We start from the raw sequence: 19103 nt of genomic DNA, 5'->3' as shown, positions 1-19103 counted from the left end.
ACCAAGGGCTTGTATAACATCATAGCCGTATATTACTTATTTAAGATTAAAATAATAGAAATATTAATAAACTTCATTTATTAATGAAGTACTTTCCCAAAAATACAGGAAAAATTAAAACTTTAGTATATAAGCTCCAAAAGATAAAATTCATAAATACGTTCAACTCTGACAAATATAAAACAATTCATAGTACTGATTACAAAAATAATCCATAAAAATATTTCCAAGTAAAAACTCCCATGTCAGCCCCACTTCGGCTCTAAGTATCCACATGCTCACTTGTATCAACATTTGCTCTCATGTAACGAGTTACATGATCATTGTCAAACACACACAGATAGGGTGAGCTTAAATAAAAAGAAATACCATAAACGATAATTGAATAATTTAAAACCCATAACTCCAATGACACCCCACCCTCAAACCCAATATTCACATCCTCCCCTAGACAACTCTTGATTCTACACCCTTTGATTATTACATTGATCGATTTTTGCTACCACAAGTGTCTACTCGCCCCTCTGACTACAGGCTACCACCTATATTCCACACGTGGGAATAATCTTGTCACGACCACAATCCGCAATACCAAGTGAAGTTCCTCAATACGAATCGTAGTCCGTATTTGTCCCAAGACTACCAAATTCGTCGGATATCACCAAGGAGGGCAATCTTCTGGAACCCATTCGTACGAGCCACGATCTCGCACACTCCATTAGACTTCCAAAATCACTAGGCTACAACCTCGAGTGCCCATGTGTTACCCCAATACAAGTTACACTCGTAACTGGGCCACTAACAAAGTATCGCATCAAGACTTCCATCCAAAGCTGTGTAGAATCCTCCCCGCAGTCCAATTCAACACCTAGAACCGCTTGATGCCTCATTCACATCGCTTGGCGAAAACTGGTTCCAGATTGGCTAACGGTCACCTCACGCTGCCAGACGCCACACGCCTTCCAGTACCTCTACCAAACCATTTCTGCCTAACACAACCACCCCTGCCGCCAAGCGCCACACGCCCAGTGCTTCCCTATTTTTCCCCTATCGCTTAGTGACTCATCCCGTGCCACCAGGCACCACACTAGTAGCATCAATGCTACTAGTTTTTGGCATTTTGGAATTGGTTCTTAGTGAACCCAAACAATCCACAGGCAATCCAAAACATCAACCACACACTTATCCAATTATATTAGCATGACTAAATCACAATTCAATGCATTCATATACCCAATGCGTTCACAATTGAGATCATACCATTACTCAATTATTAATAGAATTCACCACATATCACATGCATCAATCCCTATATATTTATATATATACTCCACCATTTAAATCCATGCTAGCATTCAATTTCAAGCTATGAATAATACATGCTCATATCAAATATAAGGTAGTAGCACTCTCACAACTTAAGCACATGATTTTATGCATCAATGCAAATTAATATAGCACTTCACACCTTTTATGCAAAAATTTCCTTTATATTGATACACATGCATTCAACAATAAACTCATTCTCAACATGTGACTAATCCAAATGAACATTGAAATTCACAATGCCTCACAACATAACCTAATCATGCTTCCAACTCATGCGACATTGAACTTACCTCCAAAATAGTATCTACACACTTCATTTATCCCAATGCATCACACTAAAACCAATATTTAGCACTCTACATGATAATGTATCCACACATATATTCACATTAGTAGTTACTTGAAATTATCACAAGATTATTCATGCATTTTAAAGACTTCCAAACCAGCAATCATGCATATCATATATCTCCAACTACAGACATCCAAATTAAGATCACACTGTACAAACTAAAGAGCAACATGTTATGAATCTGCCGTCAAAATTTTAGCTAAATCGGACGATTAACAATGGTAAACGTAGTTTTACAAAAACTGTGCATACAAGAAAAATTGGTGGCGCCCAACGCCTAGAAGCCAGGAACTTGGCACCTGACGGTCTCTTCTGCGCGAAATACGAAAAACAACATTTTTTTATGAAAATATGCCTATTTCACACATCACAAGCATCCAAATTCGTGATCCACTAATGCAATTGCTCAAAAATTCAATCAATCATGCATCCAACATTCATACACAATCTATTAGAGTACATTCATACAATTTTAATTCCAACATTGACACCAAACATCATACTCATATCCAAATTCATTTCTCAAAAGCCTTCCTAGAACCCTTATGAACGTACATTGTTCAATCACCACAATAGCATCAACTTTAGCAATTTATCATTAATTGATCATAAAAATCATATAATAGCATCGCGCATAATAATTTCAAGATATCACTAATTCTCCCAAACTGCATAAAACTCATAAAGCTGAACCACGAGGCTCGCGTCGCCTGGCAGTGCCTGGCGGTAAGGGAGGCCCGCCAAATGATTTATGGGTTGCATGCGTTGCTTGACGGCTTTAAAGGCCTGCTGCTACTCTCCAAGAGCCTTACGAGGGAAGATCACTCATAAAGTTATTGTGAAGATCACTCCCCACTACTCTCCAAGAGTCTTATGAGGGAAGTCAACACTCAAGCTCACCAATATAGATTGATAGAGTGCACCACCTTTTAATGAGTCACCGCACATACTTTCACAATTCCAAACAACCAATACATATAATTTACTCATTTCAATCATAACAAATGTAATTCAATTTAATCTTGCATATACCATATCACTACAACTCTATAAACCATCATATAATTAACTTTAAATAAAATTTCCCAAGCAATAAAATATAATAACAAAACAAAATTGTTTGCTAAATAAACTTAAAAATTATATATTATAATATATATATATATATATATATATATATATATATATATATATATATATATATATATATATATTCCACTACACTTGCCAATACGTAAAAAAAAAACACAAATCTCCTCAATGCCCAATTCACCTCCGCCTTATTTAAATAAAGCAACTACGTAATTAACCCAAACTGTAACAATTATTTCAATAGCCCCAAATTATCTTACATTTGAAATAACATTTATACTATTTATATTTAAAAATTATATCCCTAATTTTATTTTAATCTTTTGCGTTTGAAAACCATCAATCCTGACCTTCCAATCAAGGGCAGACCTTGGTAATGACTTAGGGGAGCCACTCCCAAAGTTTTTTATTTTAATTATTATATATATTTATATATTTTTAAAATTATATTTATACATTATTATTTTATTTAAATTAAGTTTATATTATAAAAAATAAAATAAAGATAAAATAAAAATTAACTTGATAAAGACTTTGTTAATGTAAGAAATTAATGTTCTATTTTTAGTTATACGGTAAACCATCAAGAAAGTGTAAGAGGAAGAAAAAAAGATAAATAGATAAATTGAGAAAGGGATATTAAAGAACAGAGATATTAAAAAACGCATTCTCACATTATCTCTTAGAGAGAGATTGAATAACACATTCTCACATGATCTCTCCCAAATTAAGTTTTTTCCCAAATTAGTATGAATCTCGATTACGATTTTAGAAATTCTTTTATGAAATTGATATAAATCATAATTATATTTTTCTCCAAAGAAATATAATCATAAATGTAGAAATTTAGAAATTTTTGTGTTTACTTTATGGTTATTTTATGCTGTGATAGTGAATGATATTCATTTTTTTCTTCTATTATCATGTGTAATTGTTTTGAATTGAGAGAATAAAGAGTTTTTTTTTTAATTAAAAAAAATAATTTATATATACAAATTTGAATTTGCCACCCCTAAACTTTTTGTCCAAATTCCGCCACCAATGCCATGAAAAGTAGCTTACGCATTAAAACAACTATGTAATCACCAAAGCAAAATATCTTTTGCTTTTATTATAAAAACTTAAATCGTATGCTACTCTTCCATATATAAAAAATATATATATATATATATATATATATATATATATATATATATATATATATATATCTAAATTTAACTAGTACCTTTAACCAATAAATATCAAATCAAATAATATTATTTAATATTATAATGCACTATTACAGTATTACCAAAGTCGGTCGTACTAGGGAATACGTATAAAAAATACTTTATATATATATATATATATATATATATATATATTGTTTCGGGTGTAGGGACCAAGCACCTACTGAGAACCACTTCAATTTTACTCCTTTTTTCTCTACGTCTCCTCTCTTCGCAATCTGCTATAACTTCTTCGCCAAGAAATCTTCCTCCTTGCTCGATCGGTTGAACAGACGATCGAGGTACTTGTCTAAAAGGCTCTGATGCTTAAGTCAGTTGATGGACCGATCGGTGTAGAAGTATAACTGCTGTAATAAATGCAAATTAAAGATCCTCACCAACCTACCTTTGAGCCCTATTTATAGTTTCCGGTGTGGGCCTATAATTAGGATTCCTTAATCACGGTCCAATGATCTTTTAATCAAGATTACTGACTTGTTTAATGTTAATTCATCCGACTGACTGGTTCCGTTTGGCCGATCGACCGATGGCCGCTTGACTAGGTGGGTTATCTTCTCTGAGTTTAACAACCTTAAGTAAATATTTAATTTATATGGTTGATCGATTGATGATCATATGTAAGATACTACGCGAATCACCTATGGGGTCGATCGACTGATGGACCTTTATAGGGTAACGCGTGGTCTATCTGGGGACCGATCGACCGGTGGTCCTTTATGAGGTGACGCGATTCATCTGAGGGACCGATCGACCGATGGTCCCTTGTGACGTTCATACGTAGTTTATTTAAGTGACTGATCGATCGACGGTCAATAGGTTCGCATGGTTTCTGTGGGCCGATCGATCGATGGTTCTGTTTCATATGTAAGCCCTCCCAGTCTTGTTCGATGGACTAGAGGACTGTGCGTTGCCAATGGTCCGATGGGACATACAGTACACAAGCCCTCCCAGCCTTGAGCGATGACGAAGGTGAAGCGAGAAGGTTTTTTCAAAGACCGTTGCGCCGATGTGCCGAAGTGGTTCCCTGACAGTTATTTGGCCTCGTAAATCGTGTCTGTCAGTTGGGATGTGAAGCGTTGCGATGTTTGGACCGTTGATCGTCACATGATCGTTTGGCTTAGGTGTTGCCACGTGTCCCCAGACCTTTCTATAAATAGGTGTGTGTGGTTGTCGTTATTTTCACGCTTTCTTCTCTCTTTCTACCCGAGTCACCGATCGTCCTTCTCTTTCTACATGTAGTAATGGCTTCTAGTGCGTCGAGTTCAGACGGGTCCTCCGGTGGGGCGATCGAGGTATCTGGGGGCGGCGGGACGGTCTCCGCCCTATTTAGTTCGTCCGACGTAGGGACGTCACTCGATGGAGTGTCGTCTTCAGCAAATTCTCCCATCCAAAGTAACGATGGTCGTCCAACCGAGGAGCCGGCCGATGCAGCTGTAGAACAGACCAACGCTCCAGCGGAGAGTGGAGACGTGATTAGTATCGACGTCGCCGACAAGGGGGAACGGGCCAATCTACCGGTGGTGCAGGGATATGAGTGGGCACCATATGAGCCGCGTACGTATGAGATAAGGTTTCGATGGGGGAACGACCTTGGGGACCTGGTGGAGCGGACATAGGTCTTTGGAGACGAAGTGGAGGACGGGTTCCTCCGGGTGAAGGTCTGCACGGGCAACGAAAGGGTGTGCCATGGTAAGGAAGGAGCGAAGCTAGATTTTTTCTATGTCTACGCTTGCTTCTTCCACGACTTGGGCCTGACTGTGCCGTTCGCCGACTGGCAAATGGCGGTGCTAAGGGAGATCAAGTGTGCTCCTACCCAGATACACCCGAACGCCTGGGCGTCAATGCAGGCCTTCGACGTCCTCTGCCGAGCGGCTGGTTTGACCGCAACCATGCCGCTATTCCTGCACTTCTACAAGACCCGACCCACCACATCTAAAGGTTGGGTCTCTTTTTTGGGGCGAACAAATTTAGCCTTTACCTTGCTTCGTACAAGGGTTTTAAGACCGGTTTTTTCAAGATCTCAATTCTCGGTCGGGGCAGAAAATACATTTTTGATGAGGAGGATCGGCCGAAATTCCCCCTCTACTGGACGGCGTTGCCCCCACCAGTCGATCCTTGGGTGGAGGACCGATTGACCCCCGTCGAGCGGGCTGACCTTGCCGTCCTTAAGACTCTCCCTAACAAGATCCCATTGAGACCGCTGATCCAATGTCTCCGCTCTCCGGACTTGCCGAGGGCGGTTTATGGTTAGTTGTTCTGATCTTCCCATCAGAGCCTTTTAGACAGGTACCCCGATCGTCTGTTCAACCGATCGAGCAAGGAGGAAGATTTCTTAGCGAAGAAGTTATAGCAGATTGCGAAGAAAGGAGACGTAGAGGAAAAATGAGTAAAATTGAAGTGGTTCTCAGTAGGTGCTTGGTCCATACACCCGAAACATTTTGGCGCCATGTGTACTGTATGTCCCATCTGACCATCGACAACGCACAGTCCTTCAATCCATCGAACAAGGCTGGGAGGGCTTACATATGAAACAGAACCATCGGTCGATCGGTCCACAGAAACCATGCGAACCCATTGACCGTTGATCGATCGGTCACTTAAATAAACTACGTATGAACGTCACAAGGGACCACCGGTCGATCGGTCCCCAGATAGACCACGCGTTACCCTATAAAGGTCCATCAGTCGATCAGCCCCATAGGTGATTCGCGTAGTGTCTTACATATGATCATCAATCGATCGGCCATATAAATTAAATATTCTCCTAAGGTTGTTAAACTCATAGAAGATAACCCACCTAGTCAAGCGACCATCGGTCGATCGGCCAAACGAAACCAGTCAGCCGGATGAATTAACATTAAACAAGTCAGTAATCTTGATTAAAGGATCATTGGGCCGTGATTAAGGAACCCTAATTATAGGCCCACACCGGAAACTATAAATAGAGCCCAAAGGTAGGTTGGTGAGGATCTTTAATTTGCATTTATTACAACAGTTATACTTATACACCGATCGGTCCATCAACTGACTTAAGCATCGGAGCCTTTTAGACAGGTACCCCGATCTTCTGTTCAACCGATCGAGTAAGGAGAAAGATTTCTTGGCAAAGAAGTTATAGCAGATTGCGAAGAGAGGAGACGTAGAGGAAAAATGAGTAAAATTGAAGTGGTTCTTAGTATTTGTTTGGTCCCTACATCCGAAACACACACACACATACATACACACACACATATATATATATATATATATATATATATATATATATATATATATATATATATATATATATATATATATATAATAATAATAATAATAATTTTATGCCAACTTCCTATATTATATATTAAAGCTTATTATTTGTGAATACTATAATAGAAGTAAAATTCATCACAGCGCAATTTCTTAACAATATAAACTAATCTTTTAATTTAAATGTATTATAATATAGGAATAAATATGATTTTGATTTTTTAATTTTGTGAAAATTAAAAATGTGTTAAATTAAATAAATAATTTAAATATTTATCAAATATATTTGAATGTCGAATAAATTTAATAAAAAAGTTAAAAATGTTAAATCTACATATTTCTGAAATTAGACACTAATTTAAATTAAATTTTTAAAGAGAAATTAATTATAATTTTAACCAAAAATTAAGAGATAAAATACATATTTAATACTACAAAATTCGTAGTTAAATTTAAAATGGTAAAATAATCAAGGGTTCTCCAACCAAAAACGGACGCACTTTACCTGCATTATATATCTTTTACAAACCAAAATATATGTATATGAGAAACACAATAACCATCATCAAGTGCTAACCAATTAGCTTTAATCCAAATAAAACACCCGTGTTTTTAAGTTATTCTAATAAAATAAGAATTTCCAATATCATGGTGCATTATTAATAAATTAAATTTTAATTAAGTAATGTTATTATGCAACTTGTCTTGATCAATCTACCATGCCACTTTTCTTAATAATTTTTAGAAGTTAGATCAAAACATAATTAATTATACCATTTTATCTCTTATAAAAAATAAAAAAAAATAAAATAAAAACTGATGTTCTTATAAAAAAGTCATTAAAGTTAATCATAATAATGTTATCATGAAGATCAACGTTGGAAACATTAATAAAACATAATAATGGAGATGCAGGGGATCGAACCCTGTACCTCCCGCATGCAAAGCGGGCGCTCTACCATTTGAGCTACATCCCCGTTTGATTATGTAATATATAAGCATTTATTTAATTAAAGGTACATAAAGAAAGATATATTTTCCTTAAAGGTATGCTGAGTGAAACATATAGAAACCTTTTTGATAAAATAGAATTTATAAAACTTTTTTCTGTTGAATATATTTTTCTAAAATTAAGTTAATATTAAACTTAGTTTATCAAAAACTTAGTTAAAATTAAGTATAACATTAAAATTTCTCTTTTTCAAAATTAGTTTATCAACTTGGAAGGATTTAAGTATGTATTCAAGTGTTGGTTTATATTTTAATGAAGTTTAATGAAATTTTAAATCCGTATTTTCAATTAATCTTTTATAAAATTATTTTATTTTATTAAATTCTTAAAAATTATATTTTTAATTTGTATTTTTTTGTTTAATTTGTATATTAGCATAGTAACAAAAGATTCATGAAATCGTAGGAGGATTCAATAGAATAAAAAAAATTAATACGAATTCAACAAAAAAATATTTAAATTTACAAAGATATTGAAAATGTATGGAAATTAAATTAGGCATTTTTTATTACTTTTATGAAGTACAATATTTAATGTTAATAAATAATAAAATATAGATTTAAATATTATAAAGAATAAAAATATCTATTAAGTTTTGTTTTTATTTTCTTTCACATTGTTTTTTAAATTTTTCACATATTTTGTGAGAACCCCACTTTTCATTAAAATCCAATTTGATTTCTTTTATTCATTCACCGATGAAACCTTAACCCCTTTCTCACCATTTCCTCACTCTCCAATCTAATGCAATGGAAGCTTGCGAGCGGCAACTGAAGGCCACATATATTGGATTTTGTTTCGTTCCTAGAATATGTTGTTGTGAAATTCGCTTATGAGAAGGCATATCAGAGCCTTCCCTATGTATCTAAAATCGTTGCTGAACTCAATATCTTAAAAGGCATTGCACATCCACCATTGGTCATCGTGACTGCGAATCGTTGTAGTCGATAACTATCTATCTTCCCTCACCGACCGACGTGATCTCTCTTTCTTATCTATGATTCCTGTTTTTGCTTCTTTGGCATCATGTCGTCGTCTCCGATGAACAACAACGGAACAAAAAAAGAAATTGGGGAAAGGGATTTGGAGTGCTAGCGGTTGATGAAGGATGTCCCGTGGTACATGGTGTTTTTAGTGATATGCGCGTCGATGTTGTGGTAGGACACTATGGAGAAGTCGAGCATGTCATTGTAGACGTGGAATTTGGGGTTTTTCGGGTGCAAGGCTTGATTCTTTCTTTCTCTCAGTTGGTTGAGTTGTGAGGGTGATTATGGTGAAAGTTTTAAGGTAGGGGAAGCTAATCTTTTAGAAATAGAATTGATGCTTTTGCATGTCGTCTTTTTTTTTTTTTAATTTAATATGTTTAGTGGATTGAGAGCATTGAGAAAGATAGAGACTAGCAACTTATTACTTCATAATCATTGTTGAACTTGATAGTAAGGATGGTTTATCTTGAATGGGTTATCCGAAATTAATAAAGAAATCTCGTTGTTGAATGTGATAGTGCTTAGAATTTATATTGAATTGAGATTGTGTTGTGAATAATGATAATAAGGTATTAAGAGGGTGGGTTATGCTGGATTTAAATATCATGTTATTTGAGTTATTGGTTAGTTTGAATTGTTTTGATTGGTATAATTGAACATTTATATTGAATTGCAATTGTGTTGTGAATAATGATAGTAAGGTATTGCGAGGATGGGTTATGTTGGGTTTAAATATCATGTCATTTGAATTTTTGATTGGTATATGCCTTGAAATTAACAAGGATGTGTGATTGAAGAGTTGGTATGGTAGAAAATCTTAGGAATACCTATGATTCTATGAATTATATGACTAAGTTACCTTTGAATGCCACGAATTTTATCCATGATTGTATTGAGTTATGTTTGATAACATAGGATTATTTAAGAAAAATCTAGTATGTATTGGTCATCAAATTAGTTATTTCCAAGGGAAAATTCTAATATAGGGTGAGTCCAAGTGTATTATTGAAAGGGAATTCCGAGAGTGAGACTATCTTGACTTAACTAGTATCTTACTCACATAGTCAGGTATCTTGGTGGTGTGAGTCAAATGAGGCTCCACATGGCAGACGGTATGATATGAAAGAAGATCATACTTATGGAGCTAGTGGGGTTAACCTTGTCATGGCTTTGTTGGGACATTGGTCTTAAATGTTGTAACATCACTGAAGGATTTGGAAGCAAGCATGACAGGTGCAGAGTTTCACGAGTCCATTTAATACATTAGTCTTCAAGAAGCAACGTCTATACGTAAGTTGTTGTTTGAGCCATTTGAGCTAAGATTTGAATGAGCTGGTTAGATAAAGTTGTAGGGATTAATTGTTGATAACCGATTTTGATGAATGTGGACTATTTTTTTGTTGGTTTTATGGATAATGTTCATTGAATGAAATATTTTGAGAATTGTTAGTAAAGAAATACTAAGAAAGGCTAAGCTAAGAAATGAATTTTATTTTCAAAATATGTTTTCATAATCTTTATGTTAGAAAAATGATTAAACAAATAATACTATTAATACTAAAAATATAAAATAATATAATAATAATAATTAGAGCAATAATAACACTAAGACGTATATAAATCAACGAATACTAATGAGAGATAAATATTAAATAAATGAGGAAATGAGTAGAAATAGTTTGAGTTGAGGCATGCATAACATTATCCTTATAAATAATGCATAGGGCAAAACAAACTCATATGCGCTTCTCTCCCGAGATATAACAACCCAATATATTGATCGAGTGTAGTGAAGGATCTTTGAACCTTATGAACACAAATTTCTTCAAAGATAATATAGAGAAGAATGTAAAACACTCTTATACGAGCTATAGTGCTTGTTGTGTTTATTCTCATACAAATAGAGGGTATTTATAGGTAGTAGAGAGAGACTTAAAACTCAATTGTAATAATTTTGATTAAATAAAATATTAATTCGTAATAGAAAACATAATCGTTAACCATAAATAGTATTTACCCATAAAATTAAAATTCCATAAAGATATTAGTAATTGTAACATAATATTCTAATTATATATTAAAATATTTTCAACAATTTATATAAGTTATTATTTTGCTTTTATTTTGAGTTTTCTTATTTTAAATGCATTAGCTTATCCTTGTCTTCTTTCTCTTTGTGCTTGTTTTCTTTTTTGCAATGATCATATAATTATACGTTATACGTAAGCAAAGATAGGAGAAAATAGTGATAGTAGCACACGAGTTGGGGAAAGGTCACTAAAGGCCTAGAATAGAAGGATCTTAGGTGACAATGTAAATAATAGTTTATTAGGAGAAATTAATCATTTATGTTTGAATGGAATGTAATTATGATATTAAATCTCGTTATAGATAAATTATGAATTTTATGTACCACTAATTAATGTTGTAAGAGCTTAAAAATTGTAGGATGTTACATATTTTCTTTCCTTTTATTTTTGAAGAAAAAAGAAAGTTAAATGCAAACTCATTATTTTTGCTCTCATTTCTTATGTTCTCTTCCATTCTTGAAGAAAGAAAATAACTCTTTTTTGTCGTAATGAAATATTTGTTTAATAGTTAACATTACTTTTTTTTATCTCATAAGCATTTATATGTTCTTTTTTATGAATGTAGAAGAAAAAGTAATTGAATGGGTGTTTTTTCATAACTGGTTTTTAATTGTGGTGCTTGATTATCATACAATTTTCTTTTTGTAGTAATGTCTTTGAATTTTTTATTAGATTATGATAAATTATTTTTGAATTTTAAATTTTTTTCTTAAAAAAAAGTAGATTGATGAAAAGTAAAAGAATAGATTTATATTTTAAAAGTAATAAAAGGGAAACTAACCGTGTAGATGAAAATAAAACAAAAACAGAATTAATATTCAAAGAATTAGAGGCGATGAGTTTGATATTAATTCTTTGTAACGTGATATACAACAACATCCTTAAATATGAGAATATCCAATCAGTAAAAAAAATAGAAAAACTTATTTAAAATGGATTTCATATCAAATACAACTTTATAAATTTTGAGTGTATTATTTTGGCTCCCCAAAAATTATTTGCCAAGATTTGCCACTACATATTTAATATTTTGCAGATAAATGGAAATATCAAAGAAATTCATAAGAATATCAACATAATTTAATTATCAAAGTTATTAGCAAAGGAGATATTGATAAAGTGGGTTACTGTAATAAAAAATCAAGCATAAAGGTGGAATCCCAATTCAATTCAAAAAATCGACAAATAAGAAGCTTGCCAGAGGTTCGAAAGAACAACCCTTATAGGAAATAAACACCCATTTTGGGGGAGAGAGGAAAAAATAATTCTTTTGGAGAGAATGACACTTGACTTAAACATAGAGAAGCTAGAGGTGCATTTTGAAGACCGAAGACATTCATCTTTATTCTTATGTTAGTATATTGACAATGTTGATGAGTAGTTAACTTCTTTATTCATGGGGTTAGGTGTAATTTATTTTTAACTCTTTGTGAATTATACTATTTAATATAATTCTTTTATATCACTCTTGTGTTTTATTATTATTTTAGATGCATATTCTAGATTGATTGCATACATAGGAGCACTACGGATTGAAATATAGTTTAGGAAACCTAACTAGGATAACTAACATGTTTCACATGCTAGCATAGATGTGGAATATTTAGTCATTCATAACATCAGAATCTTGATCATTAATGCAAACCTATAATAAAAATCGCTAGACATAGAGTTTTTGTTATTCAAGTTTAGACTTGTCAGTAAGACATTACGATTTGGTACAAAATGTCTGAATGTTAGAAAAAGGGATTAGAAGTATATTATTTGATATTTTTACTTTGAATTGAATCATGAAACCTAATCCTAATCATATACTCTTGCATACCATGTTTGATAAAAATACAAAAAAGAGTTTTAATTTTTTTTTTGTGAATTTGTTATCTAATTGAGTTATAAACTGCAAAAGTTGTCAAGTATTCCACAAGTCTTTTAGAAAACAATACTTGGACTTTCCACTTTATTACTTGTGCGATTTGGTACGCTTGTTAACCTCAATTACTTTAAGATGAGTATTATATTGGAGATATGAAATAATCAATTATTATACCATGAGATATTATATTATAATATTTTGGAGATATAATAAAATTTGATAATAATTTATAATATACATACTAAATTTAAATATCTTAGAGATATTTCATAATATATTTGTTGTATCCACACATATATTTTCCACAGCTGAATTTCCTTCTTCTTTTTTTACAAGAATCCAGTGGTGTTGAATTGACATTTGTGTTAAATCGAGTGATTAACTATAGGTTAAATATGTATGGATCTTGCAATTACGATGTCTTTAACTAGTTTTTGTTGAATTGATATATGTAGAAATTGTATTACGAGGTTCTGATTATATCTTGCACTTTGATCATGGACAAAACTGATTCTTTGATGTTTACTTTTTTAAATTTAATGACATATATAAGCTTTCCTTACTTTAGAACTCTATCGCCTGGCGGCTAGCCCCGCACTGCCAGGCGCCATACCAGTAGCGCAATGCTACTGGTATTTTGGCATTTTTCTCAGGTCTTAATAGACCCCAATTGCGAAATGCGTCTCTCACACATCAATCATAGTATTCAATACATAACATCATAATAAAACACAATATATACAATTAGCTCATGTCCAAATCAAATATTAACATGCCTTAACATGCCTCACTTGATTTATTAAAGGAACATACCACAAAATATCAATATTATACCCCCCATTTACCACAACACAAGTTATTTTAGTTTACAATACCATACCCAAATTACAGCATCATACACAATCTATGCCAAATCAATTCTATCATGCACACATCCTTTTCATCAGTTATTACCTTACACCTATTCCCACATTCAATATACTCCTGGTTCTATAATCTTATAGTCTATTATTCATATTAATCATGCCACTCCAATCTGATCAGTGTTGTACATATACTTGGATCACCAAACTGTTACTACACAACCAATATGTAGTAAACACCCAATTCGCACATTTAATTATTCATTTATTACTTATATAACACAAATAACAAAATCCAGTCTATCACACATCAAAACACTTTTAATAATGACTCAATTCAGCGCCCCCCATGACAATAACACTAACCAAATCACACTTGCTGGTATACTGACAGGTCGCTTGACGGCAACCTCAGCGCCGCCAGGCGGTGTGTGAAAACTGGGTTTTGCCCAGATTCCTTCCACATTATGCGTGACTCACAAACCCCATGGTTTCAAAGCTCACTCTCAAACTGGCGTAATTTCACATGCACACCACACCCAAGATTCAGAATATAATTAAGTGATCATCAATTCCACACAAATAATGTACCACTTCCAAACGTCACCTATGTCATTCATTCACATTTCCAAACTGAATACTAAATCCCAATTTCATGTGCAGTTCTTACCATCTTCCACCAGTTAAGCAATTATAGGTAATCACACAACATACCAATCATACATACATCATAGAAATCAACCCCAAACATTCCAGCTTCACTGAAACACCCAAAAACCTGAGAGAACTGGGCAAGCTAGTTCGTATCGCCTGGCGGGCAGCCCCTAGCCACCAGGCGGTGCATAGAAGAAAACCCATAAATGGGTTCTGAAGGCATGAGTCGTCTGGCGGGCCTTCAACACTGCCAGGCAGTTTCTGGAATTTTCCAAAAACGCGACAAAATTCAACAACAACGCAAAAATCGCACCTCATTCATCAAGTATAGCACGAAATCATATATTAAACATACAAACACAGAATAAAACTCCCCTAACCTGGTTTCCTTTGCGTAAAGCTTTGAGTATCCCTTGGTTCTCCCTTGCTTCACCACTAGCCTTCCTGGACTTCTCTCAATTCAGCCTCAAAAGTCCACTCACACTCTCAATACTCACTGATTTTCACACTTCTCTACCTATCCCACAATGACAACTGCATAAACCTTTCTTCTTTCCCTTAATTTGCTTTTTAATGGTGTTTTAATGGTGGATTCAAATCCTAAAACGAAAATGTCCTATTAATGGTGTTAATTATCATTCAAGCACTCTTAATGGATTGTTTTCCAGCCACCCTTGGCTGCTAGGTTTACTAGGGTTTCCTTCAAGTCAAAACTAAAAACAGCAAAAATAAAGTTTAATTTGATTGAATAAATTAAATTCATTAAATAAATTAAATTCATTGCCTATTATCTGTTGTTGTCTTTTTATTTTCATCTTTTATTTTAGTTGTGAGTACTTATGCTAGTACTTTGATATCCAACGGTTTTTAATCTCAAATGTCCATGCTTTGTATTTCACAAGTTGTTTGCATGTTTGCACGGAGAGATTTCATACTATTCATTTTAGAGAAAATATTAACATACCTAATTTAATTAAGTATTTTACAATAAAATATTAAAATATTTTTTAGTATCATGATTCTTCAAATGACAACAAACAAAGTAGGACTTACTCGGATACGATAACTGCTCATGCTTAAGAAAAAAAGGGGAAGATATTGTCTTTCAAATTTTATAGTACATTTTTTCTTACCATATGCTTATAAAATATTATGCGAAGAATGTTCTTTCATTTAACGACAAGAAAACATCACAGGAAACACAATATTTAAAGATTTCTTGAAAATTGTTTTGCACAAGTTATCTTTTGAACGTTTTATTAATGTTAAAAGTGTATATAATAAATAATAAATATATAATTATTTTGATCGAATTTGTTACCAAAAATAAGTTATATTTTGTGAAGGAATTAATATTTTATATAATTTAGGAGAAATATTTGGTGATAATTAGTGAAGAAAAAACATATTAAATATTTTATTTTATGAGCTGTGAGGAATACTATTCTACTTTATCCTGATGAAATAAAAAAGTGTTCGTAAAAAACAAGGTTTGTTATGTCAAATTTGTGATAAATGTTTTTTTTTTATCATAAATTCTATTGACTATTTTACGATGAGATTTTGCTTTTTTTTTTTATGATTCTTGTTGTGTGGCGAATTTGTTTTCACATTAAATTTGATTTTTCTTTATCATTGACTAATTGTTGATCAAACAAGGTTTACTTTGCTTAATTTATGTGTATGAGGTTATTAATACGTGTATAAGGTTATTTTCAAAAGTTTTTTCAAAAGTTATTTAAAATTAAATAATATTATTTAACAAAAAATAATATTGTATATAAAAAGATTATAAAAAAGGTTTTAAGAAAATTATTTTTTGAATATGAAAAATTAATGAATAGAATACCTTAACATTAATATTTAGTTAATGGTAAGATTTACAAAAGTAAATAAAACATTTACTTTACCTACCTTAATATTTAAGTATTTGTGTTATGTAGATACTTAAACCTATATATATAACATTTAATTACCATAAAATTAAAATAAATAACTCATTTAAACTTACATAATAGATGCTATTAGAAAGTTTAAAATAAGTCGCATATACAGTTCAACCAAACTATGTTAATAAAATTTTTTATTTTGGATCACAAGGTTATATGTTAAACTCCCTTCGTTTTCAGCTGACAAATAAGTATGCAAGTATTCCTAAATTGCTGACCAAATGTTGTTTACTTTGCTTAATAATTGACGTGATGGATGATGTCATCCTTTTTTACTATGTAATGAAAAAACGAATAATATAGTAAATTAGTTAGACCCAGTAATTATAAAACAACTTCTTTTTGCCTATAATATGTTAAACGATTATCAATTTAATTATTTATAAAAGTTTAAAAATAAAATGACCAAAGCTTCGTAAATTCACATTATAACTTTACAAAATAGAGTTGAACTAATGAAAATATTACAAATAAAAAGGTTATTCGTGAGTGTATTTAAAACTCGACACTATATTTTTAAGAAATTAAAATGAAATAGAAAAAAAAATTAACTGATTTAAAGAAATAACCTTTTGCTTTCCATGAGAAAATTATTATTTTCTGTCTTGGCAGTCATTTTCTATTTCATACTGAGGTTTTTCTTTTCCTCTACTATGCATTAAAATATTGATATATTGTATTGATATTTTTAATATATTTTTAATATTATTAATATATTTTAAAAGTTCAAAATTAGTGATCATTAATGTATTTTGATCAGAAGAACAACACAGAAAAATCAGCAAAGAATTCAAATTGTGGATAATACCATTTTCATCAAACTCATACAGAACATGAAAATATTATATTCGCAATTAAATATGGGTTAACATGTTTTTCGTTCTTAAAGATAAAGATGTGTATATTATTTATTCCTTTTTAAAATATACGAAATCTCACATTAACTAGAGATAAAATCAACTCAAAGTATATAAGTGAGTGAAAATCCCACCTTACAACCCAATTTTGTAAGGTTGAATTAAGTTTAAAGTTCACTTCTTAACATGATATCATATATAGTCCTTGTTAGAGTCTATCATAGCAAGATTTATTGTTTGTTGGACATATTATTTCACTAAATTTGTTGTTTCATTAAAGTCCGTTATCGGATCATTCGTTAATATTAAGTTTCAGGCTCATAATGCATATACCTCAGTATGAGGGGTGTGTGTTGAAAGCCTCATATCAACATCAATTAGAGATAATGTCAATTTAAAATATATAAATGAATACAAATCTCACCCGATACTTATCAATTTTACAGGATTAAATTAGACTAAAGTCTCGTTCTAAACAATATCAAATTTATTTTTATATGTCAGAAAAGAATTTAAAATATCTTGGGTGATAAAAAGAGCTCATGTCTCTCTCTATCCTCTTACAGTCTCACTCTCAACTCTTTCCTACAAATCCCCCGATACAACCATTTGATGCATCATGATCTTTCTCAATTTCTCTTATGTGTTTTTCCCAAAATCTTTTCTTAAAAGTGAGTTTTTCTCCCTCGATAATGGGTGGAAAGTGGGTTTTTTGAATCACATGGATGGACAACATGATGAAATAAGGAGGGATATTGAGATCATTTTATTTCAATTGTTCAAATTGTATAATTACTGATATCGGTAAACTACCCAAAATAATTAGATTATAATACAATTGGTGACGAAGAGAGAGAATTACAATGAGGAAAGAGAAAGTTATAGGTTTCTAAGAAAATTATAGTTTGCTTCTAAGAAAATTTTACATTAGTATAAAGATGAAATTTACGAAGCAGAAACAAAATAATTTTCATCACAAAAAATATTTAACTCTAAAAATATTAACCTCAAGATTATAAAACAAACAAACATAATTTAACGAATTATCTAAAAGTGATTATATATACAAAAATTTTGAAATTACTCTTAAAAAAATGAATTAGACATATAATCAATTTATAATATATAAATAAAAATATTTCATATTAAAAATTAATTTTTGAAAAATAAAATAAATTTAAATTTAATTTTCTGATAATTATTTGTATTATGATATACTTAAGCTATTAGAAGTGAAAATTGACGAGAACTATTAACTATATGTTCACACAGTGTCATGAATAAACAAAGATACTTTTCTGGTCACTAGATAGATCTCATCGAGTTTATCATCTACCTGTTTTTAATTGCATTTTAGAGTTGAATTAAATAGTAGTTTAATATAAAATGAAACGCCCAAAAAGTCAATACAAGGTTTGAATTGTCTCTATCAACTTTCAACTTTCAATAATATAAATTTTGTTATCTTTTTTATTTGTCAAGGAAATAAAGGTAAATTCGTTCCTTTTTTATTTATTTATTTATTACTATCTATCTCCCCCTTTTTTAGCTATATTTTAAATTATATA

The 19103-nt window shown here is 31.9% G+C and overlaps 1 non-coding gene across 1 annotated transcript; it reads right to left on the bottom strand.

Moving 5' to 3' along the window:
* Positions 1 to 8155: 8155 nt before the first annotated feature.
* TRNAA-UGC lies at positions 8156 to 8228 on the bottom strand. The gene has a single exon. It is a non-coding gene; the product is annotated as a tRNA-Ala (tRNA).
* Positions 8229 to 19103: the final 10875 nt, after the last annotated feature.

This window comes from Vigna unguiculata, chromosome 9, assembly GCF_004118075.2.
Source record: "Vigna unguiculata cultivar IT97K-499-35 chromosome 9, ASM411807v1, whole genome shotgun sequence".
NCBI lineage: Eukaryota > Viridiplantae > Streptophyta > Magnoliopsida > Fabales > Fabaceae > Vigna > Vigna unguiculata.
The sequence above is the reverse complement of the archived record's forward strand: the minus strand, read 5'-3'. Positions and strand labels throughout refer to the sequence as shown.